The following is a 16328-nucleotide window of genomic DNA, read 5'->3' as shown; positions in this document are numbered from 1 at the left end:
TATATGGGGATTCAGTGTAACAACGAGAAAATTGTATGCATGACATAAATAGATCAATATCATTTACGTGTATTACTTTTAGGAAATGAGGTATTTGTGTTGGACACTGTTCAGAATGACCTTTAGATTAATATTGTTTAATTGGATCACCCTAAATTGTTTCTTATTCAAGATCAAGTTTATTTGACTGAAGAAGTATCATGTGAACAAATCTTATGTTATCTATAAGAAAACACCTATTAATATTTAACTAAACAATACATCAGATTTTTCACAAACAAGATTCGCTTGAATGGATGATTATGTAAGTTATAAAGAGTGGAGCAACTCTACATTTGTCTCAGTATGGCTGAATATACCATCCATAATACTGAGGTTCAGTTCACTCCCCCAAAGAATTTCTAATCTACATCGTTTTCAGTAATTGTAGTTCAAATATATAAATAGCTAGCTTCTTGAATTTCCATAACACTCAATGTAAGTTGAGTAACCAGCCTCATTTTACTTTTTTATCTTTAGTATAATTCATTCAATATCTAATATATATAATCTCCTTGAGATAAAGTGATCATTCAATGGAACTTAACATTCTAAATATATTCTCATACTATTCACTAAATTTTCAATCATCCCCTTTGGCCAGTTCATTATTATTAACATATTTACGCTTATAGATAAGTAAATCGGAAAAATATAAATGATAATCGTGTTCAACAAATGAAAATATGCTTTTATATAATCTGTTTTTATTTACTTACGAAATAAATTGGATTATTCAGAGAAGTAGATTGATACTTACAATTTAATTAAATATTTGTACTCGTATATGAAAGTATTCAAAAAAGACCCAGTATTATTTATTAAGGTGAGTTTGTAGTGGCTTAGCTTCGTTAATCATTCACCTTGATAACCGTTATTATATAAATCCCAACGGTGTTAAAATTCACAAGGCAACAAGAGGCGGTAACTGCAATTTATTAGTGCAGAGCACGGATCACAAAGCTACAAGCTCATCCAGCAAGTTTGAAGCAGAGGGGCGAATATGTTTATGAGAGCAAATACAGAGGCGAATTTATAGTCAAATCGAATAAGGGAACAGCAAGGCAAAGCAAAGGCTATTATTAGGATTCCAGTGCATGCACACGTATTGAAGAGAATAAACTATCGAGCAATATTTAAGCTAGAAAGAGATGTGCGTAGGCTATCATGTGATCAAGCGCACAAGTTTATACAGATAAGATAGTGATCATAATAGAACAAAGGAATAGGCGAGTTATTACTGTTCTAAGAACATTGTCGGTAAAGTAAGTGAATAAAAGGGTTTAACAAAAATTTGCCATAATCGAAATTGACTGTGGGAGGGTTACTATGATTTCGTTATTTTTTAAACAAACAAAAACACTTGGTAGGATGGGGAACATAAACTGATTGATTCTGGATTATACATACATCAACTACACATTGATATATTTATTTAATATTAGAAAACAGTAAACGTTTCATGGAGTTAGAACTGTAAGTAAAAAGGTACAGAAACCCACAAAGCTATACATTTTGCCTCCCAGTCTTTGTAATACATTAATTTTTTTTAGTGAAAGGGTGAGATAATTCAGTATTCAATATATTTATACCATAGGCTCATCATATATGATAAATCAGTAGACGTAGATTTTTTGCATCACAATATTCATGTGACTAGGATTGTGAATTGTTAAATCATGATGTCAATAGCTAGCGCGAAACCATTATTCTACTCCAAGCTTGTTAATATTTTACATCAGTACCGCATAACAAACCCAGAGATTTACATACCATTCCATACATCATGTCACTAATTATGTACACTTAGAATGAAAAGTCATTAGCCGTATAATCCGATAAACAATTTTCTGAATATTTCAAAGACTTTATATGGCTTGACGTAACAACACTAGCAAAATAAACAAGTCAATTACTTCAATCATATATTTCAGAAGTGCTCTGTACTTTGCAACGAATTAGTACTGTGTGCTAGCCCTTTTGACCCTATTAGATGGAATATCGATTCACAATCTATCTTTGAAAGATGTAATAAATTTAATTCGGTTTACAAAACCCATTATTAAAAGTCTGTCAAGATATTTGTGAAGATATGAATAATTCATAATCGCATAATAACAGACAGACTAAAAAAAGTGAAAATATAAATGAAACATGGAATTGGCACAGTAGAAAACTCCTTGGATTAGTTGTGACTCAGTTTACAAAACTTTACTTTAGTAAAGCAAATGAATACGCTGGCATAAATGAACGCAAAATCGGACATATGAATATGATTATAGCTATGGGAATAATAATTACAGTTTGATTACGAATAAAAGTGTCACTTTTAATTGTCTGCTATTTCCTGTTTGTACATGAATGTGCGGAAAGAGATTTAGTAAAAAAGAACTTCCCACAACCGCTTTTGATCACCATCACTTTACCTCATATTTTTGAGAACATTTTTCTAATTTATTAGACCAGGTAACAGATAGCATAAAAGTTTACAAGAGCTTTATATATCAATCCTTAACGGACATTTCTTCATTTCGACGTAACAGATTGAGTTGAGATGGAATACTTACAGAGCTAATCGATAGTGAATTGAACAAACGTTTTCATCACGTCCAAGAGAAATACCATTTCGCTTACTTTGTACTCATGGATACGGACAAAGTTTTATGCTTATTTTGAAAACAGGTTATTATTGAAAAAGATTCAATATGAAGTGGAGTATATATTGTTGTTAAAATAACTTTGATTTGCATCACTTCAATATTCACATAACTGTAATAAACATTAGTGCCAACGGCAAAATGATTAAGAAAACATCAAGTGTATTGGAATAAATTATTTTTCCCTAGATCACTAGTTTCTTATCGATTAAACTAATGAAACACTTTTGCCAAATTCATTCAAAGAATTCTATATTTAAAAGGATTTATTCATAAAGGAAAATTTGAAATGTTTTCTAGTTAGAAAATTTTTTTGTTCAAATTACTTGATCATTATTAAGAGTAATTTGAAAGAAGAAATAATTAATGGCTCATTATGAGACTTTAAGAAGAATATATTAATTTTAATAATTGAGATCATGAATCAACTGAAGCTAGACCATCATGGAAAACTTGGAAGCACTGGACGGCTGTTTCGCCTATTGTGGGACTCCTCAGAATATATTATTTTGTCTGAACAAAATAATTTAAATGTATTTAAACAATTTATTAAAATATAAACCTGAAACATGTCTACAATTTATTACTATTTTATTTGTTGCTTCATATTTGCCATATTTGAAGAGATTACGAGTTCAGATAAATCTGCGAACAGAACAAAAACTCAATGACACAATCACCCATAAGCTAGCTATTTCGATATGTCCCAGCCAATCTAACTAGGAAGAGAAATCTTGGTTCAGAAAAGGAAAATGTATTCCACAAGTAGCCAGAAGCCCGAATAACAACAAGCACAATTCAAGCGTATATATACAGCATAAAAATGTCATCAGGAAACGTTACAAAATAGCATATTAAAAGAGAAAACGAACCAATGACATTTAAGGTCCTCCCAAATAGAAAATTCGGCATGAAGGTGAAAATGAGTGCTTTTGGCACGAAAACAAGAAATTTAAATTTCGAAGTAAAATTCAAAAATAAGGCATTTACTAATTGAGTTCTGGGGATCTAACATCCCCAACAATATTCATTGACATAAGTATATAATATGCTTTTTATGTTCTATATCAATATAGTACAGTGTCACAGGGAGAAAACATCAATAATCTCAATGTTTGGTATGTTCAGAAATTTATCGATTCTAGTTTACAAGCATTATGAGTACGGGAACATTACGATAACAATGATAATAAAATATTTGTGATAACTCACTAATATCAATCTGTATTGAATTGACTTTAAATCTGTATTTTATTTTTCGAATGGATTTTTAATTATCAGACTTTAAAACGTCTTGAAACAAGTACTTTTATTATAAGTATAGGGTTTTTGTGGAGATTTTAGAACTTTTATTGTTTAAATCACTAACTAATCATTGATAGATCATTGAAGATTGAACAATATTGCAAATGTCATTGAAGTTAAACATTAAAACTGTTGGATACCAACTCAGTGGTCTAGAGGTTAAGCGTTCCCACTTAAGACTGAAAGTCCTAAGTCTGGTCTCTAGATCCAGGGTCGGTTATTAGTACTGCTCAGGAGCCCAGTACTAAGACGAAACAGCCATCTAATGTTCCCAAGTTTTAAGTGGTTGTTTAGTTAAGATCAGTTCGTGATGTAAACTACTGATTATCTTTATACTTACGTTATGAACACTTACGCGACGAATGATTACTTTTTAACTATATCAGCAAAATTTCCTAACGCTTTTGGTACACTTACAATTTTCGTATTTATTCATGCGGTAAGAACATGTGTGATCCAAAACAAACTCAACCTTTCACTTCCTCCCTGTTTGTTGAACTACTTGCATATTTTCCATTAAGAATGCATTTATAAAATAAGCAAAATATTATATTGTTTGTGCAAGACCAAAGAACACATTACGCCGAGAAATGGAGACAGACATGAGAAGAATGAACAAAAATTGAATAGAACTAGAAAGGAAGGCCCAGGATAGATTGGGTCGGAGAATGCTGGTCGGCGGCCTATACTCCACTGGGAGTAACAGGCGTAATTAAGTTAGTAAGTAAGCAAGACAATAAATTATATCTTTAATATTAGTGATGAAGTCTAATGCATGTATTATAAACATGATATAAGGGTTTGATTCTAAAGAAAAATATATTACATTAGATATAATTCCTAATTGGTTAAATAAACTATTTCCTGTTTATAAAAATTCATTATGTGCTTGCTTGTATACGTAATCATTTCTAGGCTTTTGAAACGTCCTTTAGATGTATCTTTTTTTTATTACCAATTTAGTATGTTATCATAACAATTCATAAAACTATTAAGGTAATTAATTGAATATACATAGTTTCCATTCACTGTTATTTCGTGCCTACTGATGTATGTTTCATGTATTTTATACATTGTTATATTATGACTAGTATACTATATGATATTAACAAAATGAATGAAATATTAAGCTAAATTAAATGGACTTCAAAGCTTTGTCCTTTTAGATATAATCAAGCATACAGTGATTGAAATGCAATTAAATAAATGACATTTTAATTAAATAAGTAATAAAATTAGATTTTATGTCAATAAGGATGACCTTGACCATATGAAGGTAAATGACAAATCATATTAAAACAAAGTGTTCTTTTACATTTTTAAAATAGTGTTTGAACAGTAATAGGAATGTCAATGGTTTGGATTAGAAGTGACACAAGAAAATGGATACTTTATATGGTTTTATTACGATGTGTAAATTTACTGTTAAAAATAATGTGGCACACTATCAACAATATAAAGGTGACTTGATTTTGTGGAGATGAAGAATATGTTAATTAGGTTGTATCATAATACTGTATAGTGATGAAGTTTTAGGTTTTTATTTCTTAGTAGACACCTATTCTTACTGAAATGAATGGACAGATGGTTGATCAGTCTCAATAAGAATAAAACGTACATTCCGAATTCATACATTCGACATTATTTAAACAACTTTTGATGATTTTATAGTAATATATCATCATTTAAAGAATGGCAAAAGCAGGAAGATGGAAGATTTATCTAGTTGTGATTAAGAATTTCGGCTTTCTGGATTCATCAATTTTATAAGTACCATATAGTTTTTCGAAATATTCTTTTGTACGAATAAGAATATTAAAGTCTATTGAGCAAATAACGAGAGAATACAGCAGTTTAAATCTTCAAAGCTTGTGTACCTCATAATGCAATTTAACTGCAATCGATAAAAATCCGTAAACAAGCAAATCAATATATTTAGTGACGGAGAAGATAACTGTTATATATAACTTAGTATGTATGAAAACGACTCAAACAATTTGGAGAAGTGGTAGAAAAGTGAAACCGGGACTTTAAAACAAATCTATATTTCCACCAATAAGAAAAGTTCAGTATTGCTCGGTAGAATCTCAGAATAATCATTTATTACATCATGGTTGTACTGAAAGTCAAAATACCAAAACATCGTTCAGAATTTCTACATTTGACTGTTCATCTCTTAAGATTGTAACTAATATAGTAACTTCATGTATTATCTATACATATGAAAACGAACGAATCGAGCGAAGAAATTACTTTTCAATTAGTTTACATGATTCACAATAAAGGAATATTACTCATCGAGTAGATACGTTACATAATAATTATATAATGACATATCGATTATTAGATGGAAGAAAGAGGATTAATACTAATCGAAGTAATTATTCGAAAATCAAGCTGTTGCTACGTCGCCTAATATATGAAAGAGAAGAAAGAACTAACAAAATATTTTGATGAATGGTCAATAATACAGTAGTTATGTAAGAATCAAGAGATGAATGTAGAGAATAAGTAAAATACAAAAATGGAAGGAATACGAAAATTGTTTACCCAAGTTCTGTTACAGACTCCTCTATATCGATGGCCAGGGTAGCGAGAGTGGTTGTAAAAACTTCTTTTGGATACAATGGTTCAGTTTGTGAATATGGATTGCGATGGTTTCAGCTATGTGCAAAAGACGAACTCGTAAACCATGCGGCAAATTTAATGGAATATGGTAGATAACTTTAAAAGCTTTATTCAATTGAACTTCATGACCTGTGTCCACTAAATGAGCGAGAATAGAACTCTTAATCACTCAATCGCTCGATTCGTTCCCTATTATTTGTCAAATGTCAAAATGGGAATTTTCACATCTATACATATGTTGTAAAAAAATTTAACTCGCATAATATTTATTCCTTAAATATTCGTTAAGGGACTGTTAACAAGAGACAAGAACTTTTCACATCATTTAACTACAAAATATTCTGAAGTGTTCTTCATGAAATTTCGAAATAAATAACTGAACAAAATACATTCATTTATATGAAATGATTCCCAAACATATATGCATATGTATACTATTATCAAAAATTACAAACAAAATGTATAATATTACTAATTTAATTAATATGAGTAGTTTTCTTTTATATAATGAACTTGTTAAAATTTCAGTTTTCACAGTTTTCTTCTTCTCTTCTTCGTCTTCTTCTTCTTCTTCTTCTTCCAAATAATATTTCATCTTTAACTTTCTTTTATGTTTTTTTTAAAGCTCCGTTTAGTGAAAATTGTGTTTTAAATAATTTTGACCTGAAAAACGACCAGTTTTTTTTCTTTTGAAAATACCATGAAAAGAAAATTTTTTTCTGATAGATGGCATCAATTTGAAACGTGCTTATCGATCATGAAAAATTAAAAAAGAAAAAGGGTTTGTACTATTTCGAATACTTAAAAAGACAGTTTGTTTAAATATATGACCATTATTTCTAAATATATTGGTAGACAACCGTTTAGACTTTAATCGACTGAGTGTTTAAGTCTAAAAAATTCGAAAGGGGTATTCTAGTTGCTCAAAAATTCACAGATATTTGAACGAAGAACATTCTTTTTCAGTACATTCTCCTTAGATTTTATAATTATCCCAAAAGCAGCCATGTTTAAAGGAATATACATCGTTTAATACCATAGCATATGGATTAGGGATTGTTTGTTATATAAGGTAAAATAAAATCGTTTATGTTGAGATGACTAATATGAAGTGTTGACTTGAATAAGTTTGTATGTGAGATCCGAATAGCTATTACTCCAGAAGGTTGGACAAATAACTAGTCAAAAAGCCGGAGCTTTAAATTTGGAAGAAATACGCTCAAGCACTCTTATAACATTCCTCGACTTCTGATTCAGTCAGTTAATAATCATTTTGATGATATTGTAACATAATTCGATCAATGTTCATAAAACCTTCTTATTGCATTTTCATAGCTTACTATTGTCATCATTATTATCATTAATATTATTATAACACTTACAAACGTTTTAAGAAATGTATTCAGCATCTACTCTTATTTACTAATTCGTACCCATTTCATATTATTCTACATATTACGTAATTTCTGATTTGTAATTACTTTATTATCACCCTCACCCCATATTAACCCTATTTATTCTGAATTTTCTTGTATTTGAAAAAAAACTAGAAGACTATTGTATTTAAAACACTAAATGAAGATATAGATTCAATGTTAAATCTATTCAAACTGTTCGTTTATTCTTATTTGTGTTTGGAGAATGAAGAGATAAACAAGGACCAATGACTTTCTTGTTTTTAGTTACTTTATTTGTCTGTTAATTTAGGATACAAAATTTTTAAATCACTGATGAACTGTAAAAGAAATGACAACTTGATCATAATCACTAAATCTGGACTATATTTATTATCAGGAATTGAAAATTGAAATGAAACAATTCAATTCATTAAAATAGTAAGATATCATAATAAAAAAACTTCGTTGCTGAGGCATGTTTTGAATTAAGTTTACACGAAGAATAAAAGCATATCTCCTAAGTATTTTTAGGCATTCAATAAAATTAACATATAAATGCACATTTGGTTTTAATTAAGAGAATCTACTTTCTATTGATACGCAATATTAAGTGGTATGAAAATTTTTCGTCTAAAAACCTTTCATCGAGAACAGTTTTTATGTAGTATACTGCACTGGTATTCCGTTATACTCTATCGAAAAAAAGACTTGTTTTTTTGTTCCAAGTTATCTACTTGTAGCTTCAGTTATTAACTTTTCAACGGTGTAAGATGTTATGCATCTCATAAAAAGTCTGAAAACTTATTTTCTTCATCTATCGTTGATTCGTCTATTCAGCTGATGAATACAAGAGGTAATTGTTTATTTATTCAAAGTCTAAGAAAGGCTAACATGATTATGTGTTTTTAAAAATGATGCACTTATTGATACCTGACAATAATTCAATAATGAGTAGAACTCGGTTAATTAAAAAATCTTACTTGATGCACTTCAGTTTGAAGTTAAATAACTATGCAAAAACCAGTACAGGAGAAGCCCATATAGGATTTATATTGCTAGTATTTCAACAAAATATGTTGTGTTAAGTGTTTCATTATATCCAAAAGTCAGTTGCCTAAAGTCCAATATTTCAGCTTCCAGGTTTCGGATTTAAATATCGAATGAGTAATAATACATTGATCCTACAGAATAAGGATTGGTACGTAAAGTGGAAATAAAACTGATCATTGGATTTCAGAAATAATTGTTTATTCCTGGGTTGAATATAAAGGCAAATGATCAGTATAAAGAATAAGAGAGATAAGTTCCTTACTAAATGTACATTCTTATATGGAAATGAAATATCTAAAATATTCCTATCATAGTTTTTAAAGCATATGTCACAGCTCCTGTTTATGAATGTTTGATAATTAAATAATATTTTTAGCCTACTGTCTATGTTCTAAGTCCTATAAAATACAAGTAATACTTTTTCAAGAAGTTATCTTGCTAGAATCATTTGATCTTATGTACATTAACTTTTGTTACTTATTCAATATACAAAGTAACTTCCCTTTTTTAATCGTTCTAATTAATGGAAACATGTTTTTATTTGTTTATTTGAAAAGAATTAATTCACTACATCCTTGATTTTTTGTATAGTAATTCAAAGTAATCCATTCACTAACTACTATTAGAAGAGCATATGCTATATGCTTAAAAAAGTACACAAAATGGATTTTAAACCATGTACTATTAAAAGAGTGAATAAAAAAAAGTCTTTCTTTAAGTGATTATGTAATAAATATATATTGTTCATATCTACTGTAATAGTATCATTTGGAAATTCATTGCAGGAAATTCAATTAGACAATACCGAGATGAAAAGTAATGAATAATTCACTAACTATTGTCTATCGCTTCCTCACCATCCAAACAAAAGTCACCTATATACATATACATAACATTATTATACTTCTTTAAAATTATATATTTATATATACGTGACACAGACATGTATAATGTAACAATACTGACGAGAGATTGGTTTATACATCGTTTGCTATATAAAAAGAATGCCTCAATAGAAGGTTGGAATTTGAATTGAAAGGGAAAACCAGGTTACATCAACAAAAAAAGAGGCCTAAAGTAGATGTGTTTGTCTTACTCTAATATCATATATTTTTTTAAAATTTTATATCCCAAACAAATATCGTTAATGATAATAATAATAATGATAATGATACTATTGTCAATAAAACTGTCATATTCGGCAGAATAATTGTAATTACCTAACAATTACAATGAGAACATTAGGTCTATATTATTAAAACAAAGGTACTTGTACTTTAACATTATTGAATAATTTCCAAATTTTATTAATATGCTACATCAAATAAATCAATTATTTGTAAACCCAATTATTAACATTGATTACGTAATAACCAAATTATTTATTCAAGATGCATAAATTTACACCTTTCAAAAGGTTTATTAATTAACTTTGAAATGTATATTTCAGTAGTGAATTATGTCCTATTGAAATTTTTGAAAAAATATGAAAGTATCAATGAGCTTGTAAATATCTACTTACTATTGATACAATGTACATATTCATTCATTATAAATGATAATTAGACAATAATTGGAATTAATTTCATAAATAAAACTAACTTGCTAAAGTAATTTAACATAACAATAAAGGTTTGTTTAATATGTATTGTAATGTTTTATGAATTATTTTGAATAATACTATCCATAATGAATTTCTGTGTCTACCGATTGAGATAATATTTTGAATTTATTTGGTATATAGATATATTTCATGGATCGGTTGATGTTAGACATTAACACCGTTGGATGCCGGCTAGCTCAGTGGTGTAGAGATAAAGCGCTTGAGCGCGAAACTGGTAGGTCATGGGTTTGAATCTCGCGAGGTGGGATCGTAGACGCGCACTGCTGAGGAGTCCTATAATAGGACGAAACGGCCGTTTAGTGCTTCCAGATATTTCATAGTGGTTTAGCTTTAATTGACTCATGATCTCAACTACTGAAAAAATATATATTTGTAAACAAATGTAATTAACAGTTTGTCTGGATGCCTTTTGTTATAAAAATCATTGTCTGGTATAAATGAACAAATTACTAGTGATAATATTCAATTCATCTTTTATAAAGATTATTCGAATAGTTATTATTACATTTTTTTCAAAATTTAACTGATCTCTCGATATTCTAAATAACATTTAACAGAGAACTTGAAGACCTAGTAATTAGCATTAAACACCACTGGAGTTAAATGTAACGGGTTATTACACAGGGGTAAATAAAACTTCATGTCGTTCAGCAATGTTGAAAATCTATTTTATTTACGAATATAGACGAACATATTTCAGTTTAATGTTTCGAGTTTAACATGTTCACTGTTAAATGTTTAGGTCTTATGTTCGATTCTCTGTAGCAGTTTTGAACAGCTTAAGCGTCCCAAACCATGATAAAACTTTCCTTATTCCACTTTAGTTTTTGTCTGTTCTCTGTATGATGTTTATCTATGATACAATTACATTCAAATCTGATCAAACCCTAAAGACTCTGTATTTTAATGATATTTAGTTCCTTACTCTTCTAAAAATAGTCAGATGTCATTTTATTCCAAACACTGATTTCTAATCTATCCAACTTGCACAAAATGCATCAGTCACTTACAACATTATATCTTAACCATTTGATGTGAAATGCATTGTACACCGAAAATTTCATTTTCAAGTGTTATCGACAACTCTACAGTTTATTCTGAAGTTATATAAAATTCACTTCGGTGAAATAGGATTTAAAATCTCATAAAGTTTTTGTGTAAATTTAATTATCCATGAACTGATGAATGCCATCTACAATGCATGTCAATATTTCTATTATGCTTTTTATCAATATTTTATTAACTATGTGGATTATGTCATGACTCTTTTCACGTAACAAACATGAAATCGTCTTATTTTAGGGATAAAAAACATAGGTCTATAACTGTTGTATTTTATAAAACATTTAAAATTTCTTTGTCGAACACCTATTAACAAAATTTTGGACTTTCCTTTCTTTATGTAAAGCAGACATAATAATTTGATTAAGTATTTTTCAGTTTTTTTAAGAGAGATAGATATGAAATAAACAGTCAAAATGTTATAAAACATCAGGCCAACAAAAGATTACATGTAACATGTAAGAGACAAAGGTAAAACATTTGTATGTAGCTATACTTTTCCAGTAAAAACTATAAATAAACCTCAGTGCCCCCTGTTCATATTTCTGCCAAAAACGGGTGTGGTAAATTTAAAAATGTACACTTATTGATTATTACATTTGATCAGTGATCAACAATAGTGTTTTTACTTCATTTAAATCATCTGATACACCATAATAAAATGTAAAACATGTATATTTCAATTCTATGAATTCTCTGTTGTTTTTTCCCCCAGTAATTAGCTATTGTTTTCATTTAGAAATGATTTATACTTTAGTTAGTTTGTTGAAAACAAAAATATATTTTAAATGGCAATGGAATTGTAATTATAAGTAGTTTTTTAGACTAGTTTATTGACCTAATTATTATTTCACTGTAAATATATAACCTTTTTTTAAAAAAATAGCGAATGAAAATGAACCACACAAAAAATATGAAGCTGATTATTTACGAAGCAGTTGTGTCAGTTCATTTGGAATCAGATATTGACTTGATTCAGTCACATATATATTAAACAAAGAAACGGAATCATGTAGTCGGTACACATAAAATAAACAGCACAATTACATTAGATATCTAAGAACTTTCGTCTACATTAGAGCGAATAGTTTCACAGTATTTGGGTGCCACGTTAATGTAAGACATTAATTAGGAATAATATATTTGTAAAATCTCAGCGAATGAATTTAAAGTAGATCCAACGTTTCACTTGGCAATCTGGTCCAAGCTTTTAAATTTCCTTGAAAAAGCTTGAACCAGATTTCCAGGCAAAACATTGGATTCACTTCAAATTCATTTGCTGAGATTTCACAAATATATTATTCCTATTTAATGTCATAAATTAGATTTATTTGTTCAAAAAGTTCTATGTTAATAATGTCAGATATTTTGCGAAATTATAGTCTGAAAAAAACCCAGTTTACAAAATACTTTTTCTAACTCAAAACAACAGAATACTACACAAATTACCCTAATTTAGTCATAAACATATTCGAAAAAGTATGAAAAAACAAAATTATTATTATTAAACAAACATGTAATTAAAATATATTATCAATTGTCCCACATAATAACTTAGATCTAAGATGGTTTCAAGTACTTTGAGTAATATAGTTTTACATACACTTGGTATTGTTTATTTGAGAACTTCCCATTGATTCTTATAATCCTTAAAATGCTTGTGAATTAGGGCTATATCGAGGCAATATGCACAGTATGCACATATGCCAATAACAGACTAATCAATTGCAGTCCTAAAAATCGATGAGAAGGTTCAAACAACCAATACCAAGTGAATCCAAATATCACTCCATTGCAAGTGGCTATCAGGACTCAGTGGCTCAGTGGATAATGTGATGGCATTTGAAGCGAACGGTATTAGGTTCGAGTCTTGGAATAAACATCAACTCAGAGATGCAGGTACATCCGGCTGACGAGCCCGAAATAGGATGAAACGCGCGTCCTGGATTCTACTGCCAGCCACTGTTCATCTTTGCTTATAATAGTTTTAGATAGCTTAAGATTTACCGTAAATAACTGATATCATGCTTTGTAATATTTCATCACCATACATAATACAATATCAAAAGCAACTCTTTAAGCTGCTGCTACACATTATTCCTTACTAATTTAATTTTATTATTATTTGAAACCGTAGAAAATCAGTTTAGAAATCTACGAATTTTACTACAAGTTACGCTTTATGCAAATGTTATTACGAATACTAACCTACGATTAAAAAACAATTTTTATGCATTGATTAAATAAAGAAATGACTAGTTTAGCAAAGGAAGTCGTTTTCAAAAACAATCATTTTTAATGTTGAATAGATTAAATTAAATTTGCTTTTGGCGTTTTCATCTGTTTTTCACTGTCAAATTTACACTTTCAGATTGATTTCAATTTATATATTTTTTATGTAAGCATGTCTTTCCTTTTCATAAACATTCACGCACATATAAGGTGAGAGTAAGTGGTAAAAGACTAAATGAGTGAGCAAAACCAAGATCCAAAAGGATAAGGTGAAACGTAACTACCTAAAACTTAAGTACATTCACAAGCATTCTAAGCAAAGATGGATAGCGGCTAGCAAATAGGACGAACCGCGAATACTGAATTCCACTGCCAGCCACTATCCATCTTTGATTAGAATGCTTGTGAATTAAGGCAATATCGTGACAATACTCACAGTATGCATATATGTCAATGAGAGATTGATCAATTGCAATCCTAAACATCACTGGAAAGATTTAAGTAAATAATACAAAGTGAACTTAAGTACATTTCTGAAAATGTTGGGCTGTATGAAGAGAAAATATATAAAATAATTAATCATTTGGAAATATCAGTAGTGGCACATTTATGCTTCCTTTTATTGGTTAAATTTATTTTGTAGTATAATATTGAGAAGGTTATATGCGAGAGATCGATGAATATATAGCTTGACCTTAACGATTAGATTTAAGTCATTATTAACTTTACATAATTTATAAATGTACAGTCCCATAACTTATTTACATAAACGAATATTTTAATAAAACTTGGAACGCCAGTATATTAAAAGTCATAAATATCGTACTAAATTGTTTCAGTGCTTCTGTTGACATACAAAGCTGAGATTAATTCAAGATCATAACGAAATCAAAGTTAAGTAAGGCTACAGAGAAATTTGTACGAAATGAATAATAAACTGTTTTCATCAATGAAACCTGGTTCATAATTAAAGTTCGAGGACTTTCTTATAAAAGGTGTTCTTCTTGTGGTATTTGCAAACGTATTTACGTATGCGCATGTTATTATTTTCAGCAATCAGTGACGTGGGGTACCCTCAGGCTGTGTTCTAAACCTGTAGGTTGTTCTAGTAAATCCTAGCGAAATGAATTCGGGTAATTTGATACTGAACAGAAAAAAACACATTTTATTTTGAAATTAAGCCTTCTTTTACTATGCTGATGTATAATTGTATATGAGGGTAGATAGATTATATAGATGAAGCTGAGATGCTTCCAATCTTTTCTAAACAACTTACATTCGAAAATGTATATCTATTAAGTCCAGTAATGAGTTCTTGCTGAGTCAAACCCTGACGAATCTTAGGGTGAAAACTATCAGTTCCTTATGATATGAGTTTCATGTTCCGTGTTAAATGGTTATGATTTTGTCATAGACTTGTCTGTTCAACCTGTTCATTCGTTATCATATCAAGTGCGTTTCCAGCACAAAAAATACTCTTTCTTCAATTCAAGTTTACGTTGAGTTGATTATTTTGTTTTGCGGAGAAAAAATTTGTATCGTTGTCATAGACATTTATACCTCTTTGTGGACGTCTGTGAGTATCTAAAATAAATAACCTAATTTGTATACATCCATTGAAATAAATATACACAAATAAACCTCTAACTCAATATTTCAAAGATTGATTCACAGTGGTTATTTAAATGGTTAAATTACCGTATGAAATGGAAAACATTTTAGATTGAACAAAGTAAGAAATAAAATATTTATTTTCTATTACTTATTTGAACTCATAGTACACTATTAGCAGATTTATTTGCTTATTAATAGACATTTGGCTACAACATTCTATTCCGAACAAGCACATTCATCATCTCAACAACATGAATGTTCAATTACTTCAGTATCTTAAGTTTATCATGCTGTTTTAGAGTTGGGCTTTTTCATGAGGAATATTTGAAAGGAATTTGTAGAAAAGCCATATTTTTGCAATGAATTGTCTGCATCATTTGTTAAAAATAGTCCGTTAAGATGATAACTCATAATTCAAACATTTATTCTTTTATTCTGTATAAAAATCCTTTGTAGGATCTTTAACTTCGTTTTTTGATAAAGTTTTGTTCTCTGAGATGAATGGTTTGATCGTGAAAATTAATCGTTATTCTGAACGATATCATCTGGACAAACTTCAGGTAGAAGTGAACTGTTCAAAAATCTCTACTTATGACTCATAGTTTGTCCTGTGGACCTCAATCTTGTTTGGCTAATGATAACCTTTAACCCGTCATTGTATACTTCTTTATTTTGATTGAATCTTCCAGTGATTTGATTCTTGGTCCTATGTTTGCCCAT

The sequence above is a fragment of the Schistosoma mansoni genome, chromosome 4, assembly GCF_000237925.1.
Source record: "Schistosoma mansoni strain Puerto Rico chromosome 4, complete genome".
NCBI lineage: Eukaryota > Metazoa > Platyhelminthes > Trematoda > Strigeidida > Schistosomatidae > Schistosoma > Schistosoma mansoni.
The sequence above is the reverse complement of the archived record's forward strand: the minus strand, read 5'-3'. Positions refer to the sequence as shown.